The sequence below is a fragment of the Dromiciops gliroides genome, chromosome 3 (genome assembly GCF_019393635.1).
Source record: "Dromiciops gliroides isolate mDroGli1 chromosome 3, mDroGli1.pri, whole genome shotgun sequence".
NCBI lineage: Eukaryota > Metazoa > Chordata > Mammalia > Microbiotheria > Microbiotheriidae > Dromiciops > Dromiciops gliroides.
This window is the reverse complement of record NC_057863.1, coordinates 545,784,419-545,791,526: the sequence shown is the minus strand read 5'-3', so window position 1 is coordinate 545,791,526 and position 7,108 is coordinate 545,784,419. Positions and strand designations below refer to the sequence as shown.

The 7,108-nt window shown below is 38.4% G+C and overlaps 1 pseudogene; it reads right to left on the bottom strand.

The window, feature by feature from the left end:
* Positions 1 to 1,614: 1,614 nt before the first annotated feature.
* Positions 1,615 to 2,521, bottom strand: LOC122747919 (annotated as a pseudogene).
* Between the last annotated feature and the right edge of the window lie 4,587 nt (positions 2,522 to 7,108).

Here is a 7,108-nt window from a genome sequence, read left to right as displayed (position 1 = left end):
TCTCTCTCATGACCCAGACAAATGCTCTCCTAATACAGCTGGTTTCTCCATCATTCTTATTATACTGATAGACACTGTGGGATCCATCAGCAGGGAACTACCAACTAAAACCACTTGTTCCTTCTTCCTCTCATACCCACTGGATAGTCTCTGGGCCTGTCATGGAGCAAATAATCTGCCTGGTGCTGCTTGGCCCCAAGGAGCATAACTAGGGGCAATGGGAAAATACTGCAGAGAGAAAACCTGTAGGTTGGACTAAGAAGGAAAAAATCATTTATTAAACAGTTACTATGTGCCAGGCACTGTGCAAAAATGCACTGTGTACTTTACAAATATTATCTCTTTAATCCTCATATTATTGGGAGGTAGGTACTATTATTATCTCCATTTTAGAGCTGAGGAAACTGAGGCAAACGGAGGTTAAGTAATTTTCCCAAGGGTCACACAGTTAGTAAGTGCCTGAGGCCATATTTGAACTCAGGTCTTCGTGATTCCAAGGCCAGTACTCTATCCAATGTACCACCTAGCTGCCAGCTAGATGGTTTCTGAGACCTCTTTAACCAAGATGCTATGATTCTGTGGTGTTGCTTACCTGTGTGCTCATTTCATCATTCCTTGGAACTTAAGAATCTTCTGTTTTTCCTGGGAGAAATACCAAGAAAGCCTCACACCTGTTAACAGTTAGGAGGGGTCAAACTAAATCACATCCCAGAGTCCTTTCAAATTCTGGGATTCTGGGATTATTTCCAAGGAAACTTCATGCAAAGACCTGCAACCATATACATACATGGATGCACATAAACACAGGGTAGCATCCACAAATGTGGTTCCTATTTCTTGCTGTCAAGCTAAGAATTGTTATCAAACAAGTCCAGCTAATCTTGGCTTCTTAATTAAGCATCAAGTTTAACAACAACTCTGAGATGCTTGGCCCCATCTCCAGGTTGAGTTACCTAATGCTCTAAACAAGAAGCTTGCTCCATGCCAAATTTCATCCCCAACCCCACTTCAAGGAGAGAGAAGAGATGGAGAGAAAGGACTCAAATTCCAGATCTGCTCCACAGAGGCAGAAAGATTACTGCTCAATTTTCCTAGCTCACAACTTGAATTGACAATTAATTAACTTCAACTCAGGTCCAAGCACAGATCTCTTCTAGACACAACTGGTGGAAAGGAGAGCACTGGACTGCACTGGACTCAATTCAGTTAATTGTGTGTCTACTATGTGAGAGCCACTGGGCTAAGCACTGGTAATTGTTATTGTTCAATTGTGTCTGACTCATTTAGACCCCATGGACTATAGCATGCCAATGCTGTCCATGAGGTTTTCTTGGCAAAGATACTGGAGTGGTTTGCCATTTTCTTCTCCAGTGGATTAAGTCAAACAGAGGTTATACAGGGTAATACAGCTAGTATATGGGGCTGTATTTGAATTCAGATCTTCCTGACTCTAGGCCCAGTGGTCTATCCACTGAGCCACCTAACTTTCTTCTGGGGTCTGAAAATGGGCATCAGGACAGACAATGTCTTTAAAAAGACTCTCCGTTGGCAAGTTCACAGTCCAAATTAGTGGGCTTTTTGCAAAGTCTTTAGCCTGGCCAAAGCAGAACAGAGTCAAAAATTGATTTCCTTTTGTATGAGCTGCCAATACTGGATAAGTTCCCTGGTAGAAAAGCCAGGGGTGCAGTCAAGCACTTGAATTTGCAGGTATTAAACCTAATGCAGTATAAAAAAGAGGTCATTGGACTTGGGGAAAGTCCCAAGATGCTCAAGGGGATCCCAAAGTAAGCATCTTCAAATCTGATAGGCTTGACATGTGCCATCATTTCATAAACTCAGAGGATCAAGTCTCTGGACAGCATGTAACCCAAACTACTACAATATGGTAGAAATAGCCCCAAAAGGATACTCCTAGTAGGAAATTTTTTTTTAAGTTTCTTTTGGAAAAATTCTCTAGGAGACGATAGCCTATGAAAAAGTTCTCAGACTGGTTATAAATCAAAAGATTTTTCGTTAAGTTCCCAGGGTTGATAAAAACATCAGCCTACCTTCATTATATACTTGTTCATAGGACAAAACTCTGTAATCTAAGTGAATGCCATGATTGTCTTCAAAGTGAGGTTGCAGTATGTGTCTATAAAGTCTTGGTGGATTAGGTTGCCATAAAAAATGCTTCCATCTTGTATGGATGAGCCCAACATGTTATTTTCTGGCTCCATTTGGTGGCCTAATAAAAAGTATATTAGGACTTCTTGTCCCCACCAAGACTTCTTTGCACCACAAGTAACCAAAATGGCCTGCCTGGCTTTCACATCTGCAGGGTGTAAGGCCACCAAGATGACAAGGAATGGGCCCTGCTTGGAGCAAGTCACTTGCTTGCAGAGTATAAAGAGTATGAATCCTGTATGGTAAATGTATTCAAACTAATAGAAATAAATCCCATTGTGGTTCTCAGTCAGAACATGGCAACCATAAGGAAGCAGAGTAGCCAAAGGCTCCATCTTGGGGATCTCACAGACATTCTTCACCTTCTGGTGGTCAAAGGGGAGGTTGGAGTCAGGCTTCAGGGGCTCATAAAACACTGGAGATACAAAGTCATAAAACAGTTCATGATCTCAACGAGCAGGGAGGCTGGGAAGGGAGGGTGGACACAATTTGGACACCGATAAGCAAATACATTATAACTTGAGATGTCAGTTTTCCCCATATATTTGTGGCTGCGGTTTGACATGGAAAGTTTATACCTTGTCTCCTTCCCAGTCTCTTTTTTCTCTTTCCCAAAAGTCTCTGTCTATAAATCAGTCTATAAATCTCCCCAAAACGTATTTAGTGTCTGCTGATGTTGGGAACAAGAACAACAGATAGACCAAGAAACATAATTTGGAGAAAGTAGGGTTTATTGAGTTTGCCAATAGGGGAATCTCACTTGAAGAGGCAAAAACTCTCCAAAAAAATAGTATACAAGTTTTATATAGATTTCAGGGAGTGAGGAACAGGGTAGGAGAACAGGGAAAAGTTGATCAGTCAAGGTCCCTGTTGCTGGGGCTCATAGCTGATCGGGTACAATAACCTTTACCCAGTTTCAAGGTTAAGGATTTCTGCATAACAGGATGCCAGAGGCTAGGCTGTTTCTTGAAACAGGTTGCACCACAGGATACCATGACTTGTCCTACTTTGTGGTTCATTGCATTGCAAGCACTAATGGGAGAGTATAAATATATATGTGTGAACAAAATTGAATGATTCTCAAAATGGAGTATCTCTGGATCCACATGTCACAGGGGTGTCCTTCAGAGAACTGTTCCAGCCACTTGTAGAGGGGTGGGAGTTAAACAAAGTACTTTGGCAATGACTAACGATAACTGGGAAATCAAGTGATATCCTTACTCAGGTGATAGAATAGTTGGTAGGTCACTTTGGTTAGGAAATATTGAGTATAAAGGAGAATGGTATGAAATACAGATGGAAAAGTAGATTACATACATGTCAGAAGCCCTGGTTTTGAATTCTGGCTCTGTCACTTAATGACTATGTGACCTCAATGACATTTTCCTAAGCCACTCTTTCTATAGCACTCATTCCCTTTGGCTCACTGGTCAAGGTGGAAGAATTAGAATAATTCTTGTTCCCCATTGCCATTTCTAGGTTCTCTACCTCCATCAATCAGTAATCTCTCCTCCTTTGAGGTTCATGCTATTCATCTCTACCACCCAATTGAAATCATGGTAGCTATTGTCTACAGACCTTCAAGTCACTTCCTCAATGAGTTTGGTACATACCTCACAATTTTTTGCTCCTCATCAACTCCTGGCCCCATAGTAGGGAATTTCAACATATATACCAACTCTCCCCCCAAAACCCTAACCACTCAATTCCCTTACCTGTTCATTTCCTCTGACCTAATCTTCTACCCCACTTTAACCATATACAAAATGGTCTTGAACTTGATCTTGCTATCACACACAAACATTAACACCTCTGTGGTAAAGAATTCTGAAGTCCTCTTATCTAATCATAATTGTCTTTTTACCTCTCCCTTTGCCTTCCCTTTCTAAACTCAACTAACATGCCAACAGCATGACCGCCAATCCCCATGACCATCATCATTTCTCTCCCATGGCACTAACCATTCTCTTCTTTCCCCTTTTCCTTTTGCCATCCTGGTAAATGAATTCAACCCCACCATCCCATTCTCTTGAGTCCTTAGTCCCTTTATATTTTACCAATTGTGCCTTGCCAAGTGTCAGCCTTGGGTGATACCCATCATCTGCCACCTTTGTTCTTACATGCATGCTGCTGAATGAAGGTGGAGAAAATTATACAATGGTTCTGATTGGATCTACTATAAATTCTTATGTTACAAAACCTCAGCTGAGCTTTCACAGGTGCTAGATAATACTCTTATACTTCACTCATCAATTCATTATCTCACTCTCCACAATGGCTCTTTCAAATGGTTTCATCCCTCTTTAGGCCTTTTATGGTTCCCCCTTCCCCTACACTCTCCACTTCACCTTGACTCATATTTTATAGAAAAAAAAATTGAGGTCATTAACCATGAGCTCCCTCTTCTTTCCTCTCATCTCATATCACTCAGATGCCTTCTGCCACTCTCTCCTCTTCACCCCTGTCTCACATGATGAGGTTTCCTTACTCTTTACCAAGGCTAACCTCTCTACCTGCTCAAGTAATATTCCATCCTGTCTCCTCCAACAGATTTCCCCAGTCATCCCCTCTCTATCACTTCTTTTTTTAATTTAAAATTTTTATTTTTGGTTAGAAATTCTCTCCTTCCTTCAACCGCCCCCCCCATGCATTGAGAAGGCAAGAAATATATATGTGTACATATGTGTATGTGTGTATGTATAAGTATGTATATATGTGTATATGTTTGTGTGTGTATATTGTATATGTATATATATACACATACATATTCCAGTAAAACATATTTCCACATTAGCTATGTTGTAAGAATTAAAAACAAGAAAAATGAAGGAAGCAGGAGGGGATACAATTTTTCATCAGTTCCTTGGAATTTTTGTTGTTTTGATCAGAGCAGCTAAGTCTTTCACAGTTAATTGGTAAAATTTGCTTGTAAATCCATTTGGTCCTAGGTGTGTTTTTCCCCCTTTAGGGAGCTCATTTGTGGCTTGTTCAATTTCTTTTTGCAAGATAGCATTATTTAAGTATTTTATTTCTGTTTCTGTTAATCTGGACAATTAATATTTTTGTAAATATTCATCCATTTTATTTAGATTATCTGTTTTATTGGCATATAGTTACATAAAATAACTCCCAATAATTGCTTTAATTTTATCTGGATTTTACCCTTTTCATTTTTCATATTGGTAATTTGTATTTCTTCTTTTTTTAAAGTTAATTAATAGTGTTCAGATTAGCTAATAATGTATTTATTTTATTGTTTTTTCATAAAACCAGCTCCTAGTTTTGTTTATTACTGCAATGGGTATTTTAATTTTATTTATTTCTTCTTTGAGTTTCAGTATTTCTAATTTGGTTGTTAATTGGGGGGTAGGGTAATTTCTTCCTTTTCTAGCTTTTTTAGTTGCAAGCCTAATTCATTGCACTATTCTTTCTCTCTTTTACCGATGTAAGCATTTAGAGAAATAAATTTTCCTCTAAGTGCTACTTTGGCTACATCCCACAAAATTTTTGCATGTTGTCTCACTGTTGCCATTATCTTTAATGAAACTATTGATTGTTACTATGGTTTGTTCCTTGATCCACTCATTATTTTTAATTGTATTTTGTTTTATTGTTTCCAATGACATGCAAAGATAGTTTTCAACATTCATTTTTGTAAGATTTTCAGTTTCAAATTTTTTCTCTCTCCCTTCCCTCCCCCCTCCCAAAGACAGCAAGCAATCTGATACAGGTTATACAATACAATCATGTTAAACATATTTCCACATTAGTCATGTTGTGAGAGAAGAATCAGAACAAAAGGGGAAAAACCACAAGAAAGAAGAAACAAAAAAGCAACAAAATAAGTGAAAATAGTATGCTTCAATCTTCATCCAAACTCCATAGTTCTTTTCTAGATATGGAGAGCATTTTCCATTTGGAATTGTCTTGGATCATTGTATTGTTAAGAAGAGCTAAGTATCACCGTTGATCATCACACAATGTTGTTACGATGTGCGATGTTCTCCTGGTTCTGCTCACTTAACTCAGCATCAATTCATATAAGTCCTTCCAGGTTTTTCTGAAATCTGCCTGCTCATCATTTCTTACAGCACAATAGTATTCCATTACATTCATATACCAAAACTTGTTCAACCATCCCCTAATTGATGGGCATCCCCTCAATTTACAATTCTTTGCCACCACAAAATGATTAGCTATAAATATTTTTGTACATGTGATAAAGACCTAGTAGGGGTACTGCTGGGTCACAGGGTATTCTCAGTTTTATAGCCTTTTGGGAATGGTTCCAAATTGCTGTCCAGAATGGTTGGATCAGTTCACAACTCCACCAACAATGCATTAGTGTTCCAATTTTCCCATATTTTCTCCAACATTTATCATTTTCCTCTTTTTGACATATTACCCAATCTAATAGGTGTGAGGTGGTACAGAGTAGTTTTAATTTGCATTTCTCTAATGAATAGTGATTGAGAACATTTTTCATATGATTGTGGATAGCTTCAATCTCTATCTGAAAACTGCCTGTTCATATCCTTTAACCGTTTTTCAATTGGGGAATGTGAGAAAAGAATTATTAATAATAAGTGTCTTGGGGGAACCCAAATCAGTTTTAGCCTTTTCTCTCTCCTCCCCCTACCCACACACTTCAAACACATCAATTCTTAGGAGGAAGTTTTAATCCTGTTCAGGGTGGAAATTGTTTCCCAGCTTTTTGCTTTCCTTCTTAGTTGCATTGATTTTGTTTGTGCAAATACTTTTTAATTTGATGTAATCAAAATGATCCATTTTGCATTTCATAATATTCTCTATCTTGTCTTTGGTCATAAATTCTTCTACTCTCTATAGATCTGACAAGTAAACTATTCCTTCTGCTTCTACTTTGCCTATGGTATTACCCTTTGTCTAAATCATATACCAATTTTGACCTTATTTTAGTATA